We start from the raw sequence: 18,250 nt of genomic DNA, 5'->3' as shown, positions 1-18,250 counted from the left end.
GCACTCTCTCTCTCTCTCTAAACAGACGTCTGTTATCCTATGGGCTGAGTTTGTAAAGCTGTGATGTTTCTTCCAGAAGGGCAGAGTATACAAGCAAAATAACCCAAGATTACACATTATTGACTCAGGCAGAACACTTAGGACATTTTCCTATGGAGTTTATGTTGTGAACTGTTAGCATTCTTTTCTTTTTTTTTTCTCAGAGAATGCCTGGAAGCCACATGTCTCTTGTCAGAGTTACCTTAGGAAACCCAAGTGACAATGGGAAGCCTTCACAGATTAGCAAATCCTGGGCAATCATCTCTCTGGTGCAGAGGTGGACAAACTTTCTCTGTAAAGGGTCTGATGGTGAGTGTTCGGGGCTTTATGAGTCAGGCATTCTGTCACTACTATTCAACTGTACTGTTGTAGCCCGAAAGCTGCCATGGACAATACATAAATGAACGAGTGTGGCTATGTGCCAATAAAACTATTTATGGAGACAAGTTTGAGTTTCATATCACTTTCACTTGTCACAAACTATTACTCTTTTGATTTTCTTCAAATTAAAAAATGTAAAAGTCACCCTTAGCTCCTGGGTTGTGCGAAATCAGGTGGTGACCTGGATATGGCTCATGGGCCAGTTTGCTGATTGCTGCTGCAGAGGATCTTACTTTATTGTATTTTTTCACGTATGTTTGATAGTTTACTTCCAGAACATTTACAAAAATAGAAGAGAAGATCCACTAATAAATAATTCATGAAGACGACTGAGCATAATGACATTTTAAATCATATTAACACCAGTTTTTGGTTACTGGTGTGGCTCATAAAACACAAAGTTCTGTATTACTTAAGAAACCTTTTTAACTGAAATGTTTGTTGTGATAATTGTAGATTCACATGCAGTTATGAGAAATAACACACAGAAACCCCTTGTATGCTTGCCTAATTTCCCTTTATGGTTACAGTTTCTAAAACTGTAGTAGAATATCATAAGCAGGATATAGACCTTGATATAACCTACTGAGCTTATTCAGATTTCCCCAGTTTTACTTGTATTGGTCAAAGTGAAAGTAAAGTATCATGCATTCTCATTTTATAGACCCAGGAACTCCAACTAAAGACCTTAACTGACTCCAAAGGATCACAAGTTACAGAATGATCAGTTTGGGTTGTGCCAGTACAAGAAATCACTTCTGTCTCACCATTTAATGCTCTCATCCTATCACACTGCACGAGAAAAATTACAGATGGAAACAGCCAAAGACAGGCTGTTTCTCATCACAGAAGAATCGATGTGACTTACTTGACTCTTACGGATGTTGTGAGCTAACATCTAACTCTCTGTCCTTGCCACAGCCTCCCTCCATGGGGTCTTGTGTGGTGTCTCCACTCAAAACTGGAAACTGCCTTATGGTACAGGCAAATGATCGGGGGCAGCAAACAATGTCTAATAATCCTCTCAGGTGTATATGGGAACTGGAAACTCTAAAGCCCTGTGACGACAGCGAACAAATCCTTTTCATCAGGTCCCCGGGGCTGATGCAGCTGCATGGTTAAGCTGACTATAGTGACCAGAGAGGGTTGAACTAGTTTCGATAAGTTACAAATCTAAAGCCTTACCAGACAAGCTCTGAGGTTCTGAACAGTCCAAAGAAGAATCTATTTCATTTCTGTATTAGATTGGACCATTTTTCCCCCACTCTACTGGCAAAGACCAGAAGTGCAGATTTCCTACCATCTTTCACTCCTCAGGATCTCAGAGGCATTGCCGCAGAGCGTCCATGTCTAAAACCGGTTTCACTCAAAATAGGTTCTTAGGAGCAGCCACGTCAACATCACCTGCAAACTTGTTACAAATGCAGACTCTCAGGCCCCACCCCAGGACCGGGGGAATCAGAATGTTTGCAGGTGGAGCCCAGTAATCTGTTTCTTCACTAGCTCTTGTCTGGAGATTCCGAAGCTAACGCTTGAGCAATGTCTTCAACCACTTCAGAACTATTTCAAGTAGACAATGGAAATGTAAGTCATAGCTTGCAAATCAGTTTTTAAAAATCCAACAAAACAGTTTCAGTTCTTTTCTGTCAATTACACGGTCTTTATGAGGTCAATATTGATATAAGCATAAGCCAGAGTTGTTATTTCTGACGTTCAACAGATCATAGCTTTCTTCACACTTGCTGTATTTAAGTTATGTTTCTAATGAAAATGGTAAGTTTGTGCTTCTACTTAGCACCTATTTAAAATTCTTTATCAAACTGTAATTTCCTTGAGGGCAGGAGACATGTGTCTCCATAGGCTAATAAATAGGTGCCTAATAAATGGTGGCTGAACAAATGAATGGCTTGTATTTTATACTATAGTCGCTTCGTCTTCTACTAAATTGTGCACTTTAAGGTTGTGTAAGATGCTGAATTCTCGAAAATATTCTGACTATCCTTAAGTATCTAGCAGATTTCCCCGAACACAATAGGTTCATAAAAATGGTTAACTGGACAATAACAACCAACTAAACTGCATCTTTGGTGCTACTGCGTAGACTCCAAATAATTTTACTATGGACATTATTTCTCTGTGCATGTGGGGAAAACTAAGTTAATATGTGCCACTCTGAATGCTGTTTACCAAATATTACTTCCAGAATGAGACTTGATAGCATGTTTAGGGAGGCTGTGGGTAAACAAGTGTGCCTGTGACAGAGGTCCCGTCTTTCAGAAGGGGCCCTCATGGAACAATCAAGGAGAAAGGGGGCAATGGCTACCCAGCCAGGTGAGTGGCAGGCCCAGCTTCTGCTTCTACCACAATTTTTCTAGTTAAGAAACAAAATTGCAGTCTCACCAGATGATGCAAATTCTGACATTAAGGTAGGGCTGTCTCAAGCCCTTTGATGCTGAGCATCTAGGTGTTTCTGCCTTCGTTATTCTGTAAGACTGAGAGTAACTGACCCTTCCACAGAAAGGCGTTATGACAGATAAGCCCTCTTGAAGCATCCAATGTGCATGAAGGAAAAACTCAACGTCTTTACTTAAGGCTCTAAGGTAACTTAGCAAGGAAGATCTGTGTACTTGAATTTTCATCCAGCTCATCTGAAGGTCAGGAAACCCTAAGTGTTTTCCTCAGTGGTCTTTGTTATAAAACACTACAGAGGGATACAATTTTATCATCTACCTTTCAGTAAAACAAGCAAATAAATCCTTCATCTGTGCCTCAGAATCTAAGAGGAGGAAAAGTAAAATGAAATGTTTATGGTAAGTAGACTTCAGCAATGAAGTACTTTGGAAAACTCCTACAATTATTAAAAATCTTAGGATGGCTTCAACATGGTTTTCTTTTCCATCAAAAGAACACTTCCTTGATTGTGACAGGAAAAGGAAATGGTGACAGATATTAATTTCTTTCATTCACTATCACTGCCATTTTTGCATATTTATAGAAATCAAATTTTGTTGTTGATTAGGGTTTCTACCCTCTTGAAATGTGTCTTCAGGACATGTATATTTTTAAAAGGACTAATGTGTTTCTGATCCAAGAGGAAATACAAAACCAGTCTGGGTAAAACATCATCTTCCAAACAAATTTCAACTTTGTATTTAATTTGTTCAAGCATTTCACAGAGAATTTGTCTCCAGGCAAAATTCTTAAAAGCTAGTTTTGAGCCAACATACGTTACAACGGTTGCTTGCAATCACTGAATATTTTAGTACCATTAGTTCAAATTTATTTGAGTAATGTTTTACATGCGAAGCTTTAGGCTGATAGAGTCTCAGAAAGAGTCTTTAAAGGTATAAAGCAGTTCATTGTGAACTGAATAGACAGGGTGATAGAGAATGAATGTCTACCTTCAGCTCTGGCAGGTCACTGTCTCGACATGCTATCAGTCCTTTTCACTAGCTATATTAGCAAAGAAATCCTAAGCTTTGTCTAAGTCCACAGACCTCTGAGGGAAGTCTAAACAATTCTGAGTGACTTGGAGTAAAAGCAATATTAACCAACAAATTCAAAAGCTTTTTAGTGGGTACCCTCTCTCCAGAGGCAGTGTGTTTTGTATTATTTGTCCTTCAGTGGAACAGTTCCATAGCTCATATATTTATCAAATATTGGGCCATCACTCTCAAGGAACTTAGTAGGGATGATACTAGCCAGCATTTATTGAGCACTTACTCTGTGCAGAATACTGCACACATGTCTTCTAATCTACTTTTAGCAAATGACCCTGGCAGGCAGGTGGTAAAGAAACCAAGGTCAGGGAGTTAAGTATTAAGAGCAGGAAGTCCAGACAGCAACTGGCATGGGAGACATTCTAATTCAGGTCTGCAGTGCTCAAAAGCTTGTTCTCCTAACGTCTGTGCCATTCTGCACCTCCTCACAGGGCATTAAACAGCTAGTGATGGCTGTGCAAAACGGAGAGCTGTAAAAACAAAGTTCTTTCCTACATCTTTCTTTCCTTAGGTGGGATGGGAAGCAACACATATATATTAGTTTTATTTTGGTTTATCTATGGGGAAATAATTTGCATCATGTGAGCATCTGTGTGTGTGTATGTGTGTGTGTGAGAGAGAGAGAGAGAGAGACTTTGAAATATTGAAAAAGTTAGTGCAAAGACCACTCATCTAGTCTTTTCAACTAACTAAATGAAATTAATTTGAACTGTAATTTATCTCCTTTACTCACATCCCTCTATTTGTGACTTATAGAATGTTATTTTCTTTTTCTTAAACATTACATTGTAGTCGTTACATTTACTCCATGCAATGGCCTCAAATTTCTCCATCCCACTCTTTTTCTCTTCCCAGTCATGAGGCAGTCAGTGGGTGTGCTTTTCCCCATCCCTAATTGCTTTCCTTTGGTGCACACTCATTTCCTTCCTTCCATTTTCATAAATTCAATATTTGGAACCCAGAGAGAGTAAGAAACAAATAGATGTTATGTGGAAAGAAATCATTATGACCTAACATTTTCACATTTGTTCTGTCTGGTCTCTAGGAGTTCCCAATTAATCTCTGTCTCGGTTCTTTGGCAAATTTCAGGAACTCTCATAATCCTCAAATTATCATCTTCCAATATTCTTCCCTTGGCGATTCCATGGAAGCTTCCTGCCTCCATGCAATCCTAGGATCTGAGTAAGAGCCATATTTTATGGAATACCATGAGAGTACTCTTCCAGATGGTCTCGTTCGTAACATTCTACAAGTTAAAGGGTGCCATATGTATAGATAGGTCTTCCCAAGCACTTCTAATCAGTGGGCTAAAATGAGCCATTTTACTATTTATTATACCTCTAGCCAATCTTTTCTCATATCTGGGATCATACCTGATGGGTTTTGTTTTTCCCATAGCTAGAGCCTTTGTTTCATGGCTCTCATTTTCTTGAGCAGTTCCCATTGGCCTCAAACTCTTAACAGCCATAAAAGTAAGATAAAATTGCCCACCGAGGGGCTCTGGACTACAGCCAATGCATTGGAATTAAAGCGAGATCCTTGCTGCCCTGAGCTTATCTGCATGGAGGACAAATAGACTGCAGTTGCCAGAGGAACATAAATATGCAGGGAAGGACATAGCAAACCCTTGCAGGGCAAACTGAACTAGGCAAATCCACAAAGCTGTGGTCAATGAACAAAAACCAGCAGGTCTGCTGTCCCATATTTAGTAACTGGAAATGTAAGGTTTCTTTTGACCTAACGTGCTAACATGGAGCTGCCTTTCACACAGCCACAAAAGACAACAAATTCCACGGCAGGCCAGGGTACTTTAGTCATAATGTCACCCTGGAAAAAGGTCACAAAAAAGATACAATCTTTACAGTTTTTGTGTACCTAATGGGCCAATTATCTATTAAACATTTGGGAAGAGTGATTGATCGTTTCAGGGAAATACTAAAAGAGTCTTTAAAAATAGTCAGTTGATTCCAGTGATTTACGTCATAAAGAAACAGACCATTTTAAATAACACATGGGCAATAAAAGCAAGCAGATGTTTGCATTCTAACCAAGGCACTAATGGAGGTGCTATGGCACTGTATCAAAGTAAAGTTTGCCATCTTCAGAACTGCTCACTGGAGTTTTAAATGCAGCTGCGTAACTTTGCGTCAACAACTGGTGAGCGCTCCCCGGCCACTCTCAGCCTCATTGCCTGCTGCAGTAAGAATTAATAATTCGCTGTTAACATGCTGCGTCAAACTTGTTTCCTGAAATGGGCCTTGAAACGTGTGATTGACTGTAAGATTCTAACTTGCCATAAAAACAATTCCTCGGGTTGCTGAATTACAAACATAAGTTATTATGAGCAAAATCACAGTAAAAATAAATGAGCAAGTCCAAACCCACAAGAGACTGGATTTGGAATTTTGCGGGCAGGCTTCAAGCCTGGCAATTACAGAGTCAAGCACTAGGTACTCGGGAAAAGCTTGACAGTGGAAATGGATTCATATCCGACCGAATCTCCCCGCCCCTCTCCTCTTCAGAAAGCCTAAGCGTTTACTAAATATTAAGGCAAATACTGCTGGCCAAATACATCACTCCTGGGAGTATGGAAGGCATTTGGAGGATTAACTCTTTAGGCCACTGAGCTATCGGTCACTGCCCTAGAATAATCGTTTATTAAGTCAGCAATAGCCAACCTCCTCTGGGGCACCTCACAGCGTAGAAGCCCACAATTCCTGCTACACGAGCCTTTTTGAGTAGGGACATTTACAAAGAAAATTGCATTTACACTATTATCGCACAATAGAACTAATTACAGAGTAGACAGGCTCTGCCACCTTCAGGGGTCAGTTTTGCTGGGATGAAGCCCACCAGGATATTACTACACAGCCATTCTCTGGGATCTACTGCGGAGTTGGCTGTCTTCTCGAAGGCCCCTCCCTTCACCTTATTCTTAGTCCCTTCTTGCAATCTTCCGCTCGCCCACCTTCATTTCTGTGCTGTCCAATCCTCCTTTCATCAAGACACATAGAGAACAATGTCTTCTTAGCTATCCACCAACTCAAGCACAGTGACCATTTTTGTCTCATTTCATACTTCTTAACTTTTCAATGTTACCTCCTCAGTTCTTTCCATTTTTTGCTCGTTTGCTTTCACTTTGCAAGCATTTCCCCTGAAGTTTCATTCTCACCCTTTCTCTTCTTTCTCTCCCCTCCCTCCTTCTCTCTCTCCCTTCAGTATTTTCTAGCAATTTGTGGCTTATCGCTTCTTTTCTTGATCCCTTAGTTCTTCACCTGTTTGTCTCCCGGGCTTTTGTTTATATGTGGACTGTCGCCTTCATTGCGGATGGGAGGGTTGATTTTTGTAGCTTTGGGATCTTCCTTCCTCTAACATTTCCCACTTTTTTCTCTTTTCCCCACTTTTCTCTTTTTTTCTTTTCCTTTCTCCCTGGCCTATTTGGACTTCTACTTTTCTTCTAAATCATTACACTTGGTCTTAAAATATTCTGACATTTTCTTTTCTTATATCTTTCATCTGAACTTGAAAAAAAATCAGCAATAGCTAACCCTCTGAAATATAGAGAAAATTTCAAACGGACACATACATTTGTATATATGTAATATACATAGAAATGTACATAAATACATTGATAGTGACACTAGTAGATAAACAAGAACTGGATGTACTAATACTTATACATGGAAATATTTTACTGGAACTATATAAGCCCTGAAAAGGTCGAGGAAGCAGCAATAAAAATTAATTTTATGATAAAAATAAATATGTTTTGGCATATAACAATATATATGTTTCACTGGAATTACTAGTATTATATATTGAGATCTAAAGTTAACTTTGAAATTCTTGATCAACAGCAATACATTATATACAAGACACACACACACACACACACACACACACACACACATGCACACATACCATGGTTATTTTCCCCACAGAAGGCAGGTCATTTATAAATAAACTTTTGTATAATCTAAAAGTCATATATTGACTTATGCTACCAAAATACAGCCTGAGTAAGCAGAGAAACAAATAAATCAAATGGACAAGTATATATAAAATGGGCTGTATCAGAGATAACATGGGACATATTTTATTAACTAATTTATGACCGACAATCTGTTGGCAGAGGCCTGTCTCCTCCCCAATTTCAGTCTTTCTGAGCAGGATAAACAGTCCAGGATGCCTGACGGTGTGTGAAGCTCACATCTTTATCTTTGCAAGAGCTTTATTTGGCGGACTGGAAAGAGAAGTTCTCACCGTTTTTCATTCATTGTAATGTTTGATGTGTTTTCTCTTTGCTGCAACCTTCACTCTGGCTCATTCTATCAGGTTACTTCATTATCTGTGAACTATTGACAAATGATTTATTGGCAGGTAACCACATTCCTGGGCAAAGTGACCTCTTTCTCTGGTATGACACTGTTTAGCTCTGGCTTCCTTCTATTGCACTGTGACTCCTAAAACCCAGACTTGGGGCAACCACTGTTGCACATGCTAATTGCAAGTTTCTATGGAATGCTCCTGTTTTGAACTTAGCAAAACTAAAGCCAAATGGGTTTTTATGAAGTAAAGTCGCAGCTCCTCTGGGGGAAACAATTTAGATTTAGAATTACCTTTTTAAACTCCCCTTGTACCTTGAAATGCATTTGTACCAAAATGGTCCATGTAGAGAAAAAGATTTTGAAGATAGGGGAAGGTAGTGGAAAGAGGAAGCTCTTAAAAAAACTGCCTAAGACTTCTATTTCAGATAACAGCTTCCATTCCACTTCCTTCTCCACCCCTCCCACATACCCAAATCCCAGTCTGGGTGTATACAGTAAAATCTCAAATATCCAGATAGAGAACCAAGTACTGTCTAGTTATCTAAAAGCTCACCCAAACATTACACAAGTGAAATGACAAAATGGAATGCCTCCCACTCTCTCCCACACGTTTTCCTATGTGAGGCGTGTTGCTTGCTTGGAAAAACAACTGAATGGGGTTTTGATGGGAAACTTAATCTTCTTGCTAATTCAGTGAGAGACAAGTAGGGCTCTAAAATAAAGAGACTCAATCATGTGTGTCAAGAACAAAGGGAAAGAAATGGAATGAGGCAACAGGAGAATTTTGGTAGTGACCTGGATCTTACCATGCTGGAACACCTGCAGAGAGCGAAGCTAATACCTGGATTCCACAGGGTTTAAGCCCCTCCTCCTCTTCACCTGCTTCTTCCAAGGTTTTCCTAATCCTGTAGCTGCAGCGTTCATTGCCCAGTGGCTCCCTTTAATGAGAGAATATCGGGAAGCCGGAAAGGAATTCACTGAGGTCACTCCAGGGCAGTGGAATAATGCATCATATAAAACGCTCTCTCTAAACTGATGTGAGAAAAACAGAATGGTAAAACCCTCACGTGAAGCCTACAGGGAGTGTGAAGGTAATCAAGTGTGCTCATCTGTTAGTGCAGACTCTCAGGTTACATTTTCCTAAATCCTATAGTCCTTTTACAAGTGATAAGGGATCTCGGCAGAGAAAAGCAATGTAGCTTATTCCTATATGGGATTCCTTAATCCAGGTTGAGGGGAGAGGAGGAGAGGGGGTTGGATGAAATAGAAGGAATTCACCAGACAACTGCAGTTAATAGCTGCCCTGTACATTATCAACAAGGAGAAAACTTCACTTAGGTAAATTTACAGAGTGTTGAGATAGCAGCTGTCAGGACTCTTACGCGCCCCCCCGCCCCCCAGGAAGTTATTAGAAATAGCTATTCTTTTCCTAGGCTTCATTGCTAGTGAATTTGTGGAGCGCTAATAGTAACTTCATGTTATTTTGATTGTCTGAAAAACCCTGTGAGGTGGATGTCTATGGTCTCCTGTTTAAAGATGGGAGGACTGAGACTGAGAAAAACTTAGCATCATGCAGCTAGTAAATGAATGAGCTAAGACTTGAACTCACACCAAGACTTTCAGCCCGAAAGCTCGTGAATTCTCCTCTCCATCAGGCTACAAAGAATTCCTCTCCTTACTCCCAAACCAGGTCAACTTTCATTGTTCCCTACATCATTAATGACACTACTGTCCCTCTAGTTAGGTGAACCAAATTCTTGGGAGTCTGCTTTGACGCTTCCTGGTCCCTCACCACAGCCTATGTCCCACTCATCACCACTTTCATCTATTTCACCTCTGAAATATAATTGAAAGTCACCCACTTCTCTTCATCTCTACCACCAGGATAGCAGCACAAGGAGATGTCACCTTTCCCTGGACCCCTCTCCTGGGCTCCTGTCTGGTTCACCCACATTCACTGTGACGCCCCTCTTATCTCTTCTCCAGGTTGCTCTTTCAACATGACCTTTCCAAAAGACAAATGTCATCCCTTGTTGAAAACTCCCTAATCCAGTCTGGCCATTTCCTACCCCTGCAAACATATTCTTTCCTCTCAGCTCTCAATTTAAGCATACTTTTTTAGGGAAGCTTTCTCTGACTTCCCTCCCAATTAGCTAAATCCTCCCAGTAAAACCTCATGGCAACATAGAGCTATACTGTACAGTTATCGTGCCAGGCTCACCTTCACCCTTGTTTGCATATTTAATCAATGTTTGCCTCCCACACTAGACAATGAAGCACTCGAGTGCAGGCTCCACTTCAGCTTTAGCATGTAGGGTGAGGCCTGGTTCAGAGCAGGAATTTAATAAATATTGTTGAACGAATGTTGAGCTTCTCCTTATTGGTTCTCTCTTTTTCTGCCATCTCTCCATTCCTTTATCCTCATCCCTATCCAATTGCTTGTCCCATCTTCACGGATCTTGCTCCCTTATAGAGTCTTAATTGGATAGAAATCCATGCCAAAGCAGTAAATATGGCAAGTACAGATGGGGCTCTCTCTAGAGCCATAGTTTCTACTAGGACACTCTTCATGCTTTCAAAGACAATGAAATCATTCTCTAGTGCTGAGATTTTAGGCATCCTGTGGGTGGAGGAGATACACTCTATTTCCTGAGTTCTCAGGGGACATCTCAGGCTGCAGTCATGATATAATTGTCATTTCCCACCCCCTTTCTCAGTCATACAAGTATATATTGCTGTCACTTCCACTGAGTTCTAGGCATTATTTGAAACGAGCCGCACCCATCAGGAAAAAATCACATGCAAGGCAAAGCCTCTCAAAGAAATGGAAAGGAATAAGGGTCTCCCCTAGGCCAGGGAGAGATGCTCTCAGGGCTCAGGCAGCACTGGGAGAAAGTTGTCTAGACATATACCCAGGAGATCTATGGAACCTACCAACTGTGTGGTTCTTAATGAATTTATGGACACATGTTGGAAGGGTTAAAGAATTACCTCACCAAGAAGTGCCGTAAGTTGGTGGTTATTCCTGGGAGTACAAATGGACAACTGCATTCCCTGCTAGGGCCATTTAAAAAAAGAATATAGTTCTGGTTGTTACCTTTTGGTAGAAACTCAGAGACAGTACGGAAGCTCTTTGAAAACAAATGATGTATTTTGGCACAAACCATGATGGCATGGTGTGGGAAGGTGCACACATGTGACAACTTGAATCTTAAAAAGTTTATCTTACCTCTAGTTTTCATTTTATGTATGCACAGAAGGAATAAATGATGTTTTAAAAAATTGGCCTGAATAAGCCCAAAAGAATTCTTTTAGTAAATGTTGTATAAAATATGTAAATGCTAAGGAAACATTGTGTTATAGTCTAATTGGAAGAACTTGTTTTCTTCCTTAGTATATCGAACAATAAGTATCTCAAGTTCGATGAGAGGAAGTCAGAAATAGTCACTTCATCTACATTTCAATAAAGCCATTGCTATGGACTGAACTGTGTTCCCCATCCCCCAATTTCATATGTGGAAGCCCTAACCCCCAATGTGATGGTATGTGGAGGTGGGGCCTTTGGGAGGTGATTAGGGTTACATGAGGTCAGGAGGGTGTGGCTGCCATGATGGGATTAGTGCCTTTATAAGAATTGGAAGAGAGAGATTGCTCTCTCTCTCTACCCTGTGAGGACTCAGTGAAAGGTGGCTAACTGCAAGCCAGGAAGAGAGCCCTCATCAGACACTGTATCTGTCTAGACTTCAATCTTGGACTTCCTACCATCCAGAACTGTGAGAAATAAATGTCTTGTATTTAAGCCACTCAGTCTAGAACATTTTGTTAGGGCAGCCCAAGCTAAGAGAGGCGCCCTGCTCCCCCATCACAGCAATACCACACGCTTCCCACTTCCCTTAGCCAGGAGTGAACTCTTTCTTGTCAGGGCACAGCGGCCCATGGCACATATTCTCCCCACATCAGAGGAGCCACATAAGATTAAATGTTACATTCCACTGGGGTAGGGTGTGGGAGGTGAGGAGTGGGAGAGAAAGAGCAGGATCAGAGGGTAACCTTGGGGGCATAAAGTCTTTAGAGAGATCCATTCTTAAGAATCCTGGAAAACTACCACTATTAACTGAAGCCAGAAAGATGTTCCGCTTGGGAATAAAACAAGTGGCTTTTATCAATAAATTTAATACCTGGCCCAGTCCCTCCCACTATTGCTGTTGGAAAAGCTTTCAAGTCGTTAAATTAGTAAGTACAAAGTGAGTGTTCTGTTTATAAAACATACCATGTTTCCCCGAAAATAAGACCTAGCTGGAGAATAAGCTGTAGCGTGATTCCTCCAGGATATGGAGGGCACGCACCCGTCACATGAGGGTTTTATGACCCGTTTCAGGGAGAAGGGCGCCTTTTTCACCAACTCCTTTGGCTTAAAATATTCAGTATGCCAAGGTGCCATATTTTGGCACCTAAAATCATGCGAGGGCTTATTTTCCGGCTAGGTCTTATTTTCGGGGAAACGGGGTATTTGTTTTGGGAAAACACCTTAAAAGGGGGGAATGTATGTTTGAGATAACATAGATAGTTACAGAAGGAAGAAGGCTTCAGCACAAGGGTCTCAAACACAAAGCCCTACAGGGGACAAACGGGTAACAAAAATAAGCACAGAGGACCCGGTAAAAAGACATTAGAAAGTATATCATACTTGATTGAAAAGCAAATTTTAAGTCACCGAGTGGGCAGAATTTCACACGGGCCACCAGCATGTGGCTACTTCTTCTCCTTCAACCCCTTAGCTATTTGTTCAAGATGCCTAATCTACTCGTACCCATTTCCGATGCAATTCATACTTATTGACTTCATGTCCAGCATGGTGCTAGGTGCTTTCACAGATATAACCGCCTCCCATACTCATAACTGTCCCGTGAATTGCGTATTTATGTGTCTACCAATAAATGAGGAAATTGAATCCCAGAGAACTTTAAGATGACTCGCCTAAACCCACTGTCCACTGCTTTGGAAGAAACTTGGGAAATACCATTATCCTTTTGTTTCTTAACTTTAAGCCAAGTATATCAGTTCGAGTAAACTTGTTATCCGTTCTCTAGTAGTTTATACACTGTTTTGTTCCCCAAGGCAATACATGATGAGTGTGTCAGTACAGATCTAAATAACTGCACAATTAGATACTCAGGGGGGAAAATAATTTGGGTTTAACTAACCAAGGCCTCTTTTGGAGAACAATACCTATAAATAATGCAGCATTTCCCGGCCCAAGTTCTTTGGCCAAAATTCCAATTCTGTCACGTGTTAAAACTCAAACTGTCAAATTGAGGAGGTTCTGCTTAATTTCATTTCTGTCTCAAGTTTAGACAAGTGAAGAGCAACTCACGAGAGAGTGTGAGCATATGAGTACCTATTGTTTAGAGCCATTCTTTATGCAGATCCAGCTATTAAGTACTAAGCATATCTGAAAATGCGATATCCCACAAAGCACCGCTATTCATTTCTATTTTCCTTTTAAATAAAAAATAAAATTGACTCAATCTTTGGTAATATTGTATAAAGTAACTCAATTGCTTTGAAAGGTTCACCCACAGAAGATTCCCTTATATGTGATTGCAAGCAATTAATTAAAAAATGGAAATGTACTTTTACATTTAACTAAAAGTCCTAGTCCTGCCTATGACCTCGCCAGCTAACCTTTCTTCAAATATCAATATAGTTTAAATTGGTTTTGCCAATGCCCTAGACACTTGGGAAATCATACTGGTGCACACCAGTTATTAATTCACAGTCCCTAATTCTAAGCCATATGTGTATAACCTTAGAAGTGACAGCAGCTTCTCTTGTCTGCTTCATAAGAATTGTCACTGGAACTTGTACCTTAATAATCTCCAGTGATTAAAAGCAAGTAGAAAAGCTCTTGAGTTACTCAGTACTCTGGAAATATCTCTTCTTTATGTGGTACCCTACAAACTCCTGATAACCCAAGAAAGTGCGGACTTGAAAACTACATTAACAACATATAAAGAGGCATCATGCAGACCTCTGTCACTTATAGATAATCTGCAGGGAGCAAGGTGGCGTCTTTCTTCTTTAAGCATACCAAGTTCATGGGCCTCTACCTGACATGTTCTGACATGGAAAGCCTCTGGTCGCTGAAAGCAAGAACATCATGGCCTGTGTGTTACCTGCTTTTTGCCCACCTGTTGGGAAGCTCTGACTTAAAGAACATCTCTCAGAATGACCAGCCAAAAAGCGAGGGGTCAAAAAAGTTTGTAGGAAATTCTACTTCATGCTGTATACCATTCAGTTAATGAGATTTCTTTTTGCAGAAATGCTATTGGTCGCATGAATATTTGGTTTAAATTCATCTGTCTCTTATATACCCGCTTTTCCTCCAGAGTACTTAGCATAGGACTTCAAAAGGCACTCAATAAATATTTGCTGAATGAATGTAACAGGAATTAATAATACAAAATGTTTTTGAAAAGGTAATTGATGTCAAATGGTAGGCAGAGAAAGCCAGAGAAAGTTCACCAGGGACAGGAATGCTGTGTACAGATTTGGTGCAGTGTCCAAGGAAAGAATTTACACTTAATAAATAACTTTGGAAAGCAGGTTCTTTCATGTCATTGCCTCTGGACGAGGCCACACTGGTGGCGGGAGAATCCCAGACAAGCAAACCCTGATATCAGTTTGAGAAAGGGAAGTATAAACAATAGCTAAATAGTAGACAGGATCCTATGGAAAAACACTTCACCATTAGCTTTTCAGATCTTCGAGAGCAACACACACACACACACACACACACACACACACCTCTTTAAATAAAAAGCGTAAAATGGGTGACTTATAGAGGGCCTTGACATCCCCACCATAGCATGAAAGACAATAAATATCAGTATATTTTTCTTCCCACTGAGCCCCAAGGCCCAGGTAAACATAGTGCAGCAGGATTTTGACTTGCACGATCTCTGCTCTGGGCTTGGTCACAGGCAACGTGTTAGCTTTCACACACCCTGACAGATAGAGAATTTGATCCTATCTATACGATGTAGTGGGGCAAACTGGGGAAGCTATGTGGTCCAGAGGGAACTTTCTGGGGGATACCCCCAGCCCAAGCATAGTCTGATGGCCCAGATGCCAAGAGGACTCAACATCTGAGCATGTGTGTAACCCACTCATCATCTACCAGTGCCCTGTGGCCCGCTCGATGGGAGGCTTTGTCTTAAAGAATGTCCCTCAGGATGATTGGCGGTCAGGTGAGTTTGCAGCAAACCATTCTTCACATGCTACACTTTTGTGGGGAGTCACAACACATATTAGCAGATGAACATATTAAGGCTCTGAGAAGACTGCTTTTCCTTTGGTTCCCCCCTCCCCAGTACTTTCCAATCTCCTTTAACCAGGACCCTCTTTTACCATCTCACAGGTCTAAGTGGCTGCAGAATGGTTGAACCTCCACCAGAGCATGCAGCACCAGTGACTTGAAAGGCTTAATGCAACACCACCATGTCCTAAGTACCTTTCATTGCAGATTAGCTCGGACACTGAAATAGCTTTAATCATCAAGAAGAAATCCTCCTGGAATGCTATTAACACCAAAGTGTTAAATACAATAATCACCATTATTGCCCCCAAATGAGCTGCCGAGGAACCAAGAAGTGGATTCTGGAGCTGGGACTCCCAGTCATGTCCAATAATTCATATGCCACTGGCAAGAACTCTAAACATGAGATTCAAAAGCCCTATGCTTAGCCCCGGCCTTCCTCACCCCAGGAGACTTATCTATCTTTCTGGTTATATAGTCCCTTGGCTGTTGATGTAATTAGTGTATAATAACTGTGTACATATCAACTCACAGGAAAAACGGCGGACGTGCTGGTTGATTTGGCTTGAGGCCATCTCATCGGCAGGGTGAGACAACCCGGTATAAACATCTGTTATTAACCGTCTATTTTAAAATAGTGTTTTGTGTCTCCTGGGTTACTGATTCCCACTGAAAGCAACACAATATCAAGACTCCTGTTTTTCTAAGCAGCACCTAGGAGCCAACAAGCTTTAAAACATTTGCAATAGTCTCTTCAGTTCTGCTGCTTGTGCCGTTAAGCATGTTATTTACTAAAACGTCTACTGTATCCCACACATTGCTTTTCTAGGTTTCAATCTCATAGAGCTGAGCAGGTTTCATTTCAACTGTGGCACTATGAAAAGTTAAGCTTTTGTAAGTCAAGGGCCCCAAATAAAACTGGCCATAGCTTTTGTTTTTATGAATAAGCACTTGCCGTTCCCCTGTATTTAATTAGTAGCCTCACTCGGGATTGGAATATGACTTGCAATTTTTTAAAAATAGGGTCATTCTCTCAAATCTGCTTGCTTTCGCTGAGTACTGTTCTTGAAATTAACTTAAGAAATTAATTTCTTAATATGAGAAATTCAAAATCGGATGCTCGTGCCACTTGCTGCACAATGCCGCTCCCTAAACTCCTAAGTGTACGTCCCTGTGCTGGACAGAAAATGACAATCTTTCTTTGACAGATGAGCAGTCAAATCTTCAAAGCATTTATCCATGCTAACCCAATGAAGAAACCACCTTGGCATGAAAAACCAAAAAAATAAATAACAATTTGTACCTGATTCCAAATCACTTTTGACAGCTATGCCATATATATATATATATATAAACTTTCTTCAAAAGTTTTACCTGTGCCCCAAAACTCAGTTGGGATACTCTTTCCTTCTTTCTCAGTTGTCCCCAAGTAGAAGGAAAATGCCTCTGCAGGTCTGTGAACCCCTTGCACATTTCCATGTTTAATTACATTCAGATTGAGATCTTTGTATACATATAGGATATAGCCAAACTTTAACTCAATCGACCGCAGCGCCTTTGACATACAGCCTTTATTCATCGTTCTCGCCTTATGTATAAATAGACATACGCGACTTGTCAAAATGCAAGCGCAAGCTTCTTTACATTGTCTAGAACAAAGAGCCCAGCTTGGCTTCTTTCTTTCCTCAGTGTCTCAGAAGGTGTCCTTCATTCCATGTGCAGGATGCAAGGATTTTGCTGCCGCATGAATGAAAAATGATACCTTCAGACTGCCTTTTTAGTGACAAATTGCACTTCTGCAAAATATCACACTGCCTGTGGTTGTAAGAACCCCACTTAGATTTACTATTACTTCCTCGGGGACTCAGCCTTCTCGCAAAGCACCCCAAGGCTCATTTCCAGGGTTTTAGATTGCAACAAACAGGAGAAAGTTTGCTCATCGTGATGGTCTAGAAACTCTTGGCTAGTAAAACCACCCTCTGGAATGTGGAAAGTGCTAAAATCCTTGCCTTTGTGGAGTCTTGGTGTACAAAACAGGCAGGAAAGTTGTCTGGAAGTATCTGCGAAGCATTGTGTTTGCTCAGGAAGGAGCTGTGGGGTGAGAGGCTGAGCTAAGCCTCTCCCTCTGCTTCCTGGGTGTGAGCAGGGACGCTGCCACTTAGCAGAAGCAAGCAGAAAGAGATCGGTAAGACTCACCGGCTTCCCCATTTTTCCCAGGACAGGGTTTTGTTCCTCAGCTGTGATCTGGATCTGCAAGACGCAAACCTGTAGGTCCTCCAAGCAGGCTGCCTGGGATCAGCTGAATGACTGGGGCGTTCAGGAAGCTTGCTCTGTCCAGCTCGAATCACTCCCCCTCTCAGGCTGTGTGCTTACACGCCTCCCAGTCAGCGCAAAAATCCGCCAAACTCAGGTCAGCCGAACAGGTTTCCTTATATAGGTAAACATGAATTGCATTCCTGGTGAAAGAACTTAACTAGGAATCTTGTAACCTGGTTAACTCTACACAAGCCAGACTGGCTCAGAGTCAGTCAGCCAGTGTAGGGTTTGGTTGCAGTACAAAGGGATTTGTGTGATTTAATTAAAATCATCTTTATCCTGGCAGTCTGTAAAATTGGCCCTTGTAGTGTAACTGTGAGTCAACAGCTAGTATTTTATATCATGAGCTGTGACCAACCTTACATTAT

General features: G+C 41.0%; 1 protein-coding gene across 1 annotated transcript in view; it reads right to left on the bottom strand.

The window, feature by feature from the left end:
- Window positions 1–17,830, bottom strand: part of MID1 (midline 1) — a 332,661-nt gene extending 314,831 nt beyond the window's left edge. Inside the window, exon 1 of the mRNA XM_019651230.1 lies at window positions 17,763–17,830. The gene's annotated coding sequence lies outside the window, so the exon portion shown is untranslated. The remainder of the gene's footprint in view (window positions 1–17,762) is intronic.
- Window positions 17,831–18,250: the final 420 nt, after the last annotated feature.

Source organism: Hipposideros armiger, unplaced genomic scaffold (assembly GCF_001890085.2).
Source record: "Hipposideros armiger isolate ML-2016 unplaced genomic scaffold, ASM189008v1 scaffold_155, whole genome shotgun sequence".
Lineage (NCBI taxonomy): Eukaryota > Metazoa > Chordata > Mammalia > Chiroptera > Hipposideridae > Hipposideros > Hipposideros armiger.
Note: the sequence above shows the minus strand (reverse complement) of the source record. Positions and strands in the feature narration are given on the sequence as shown.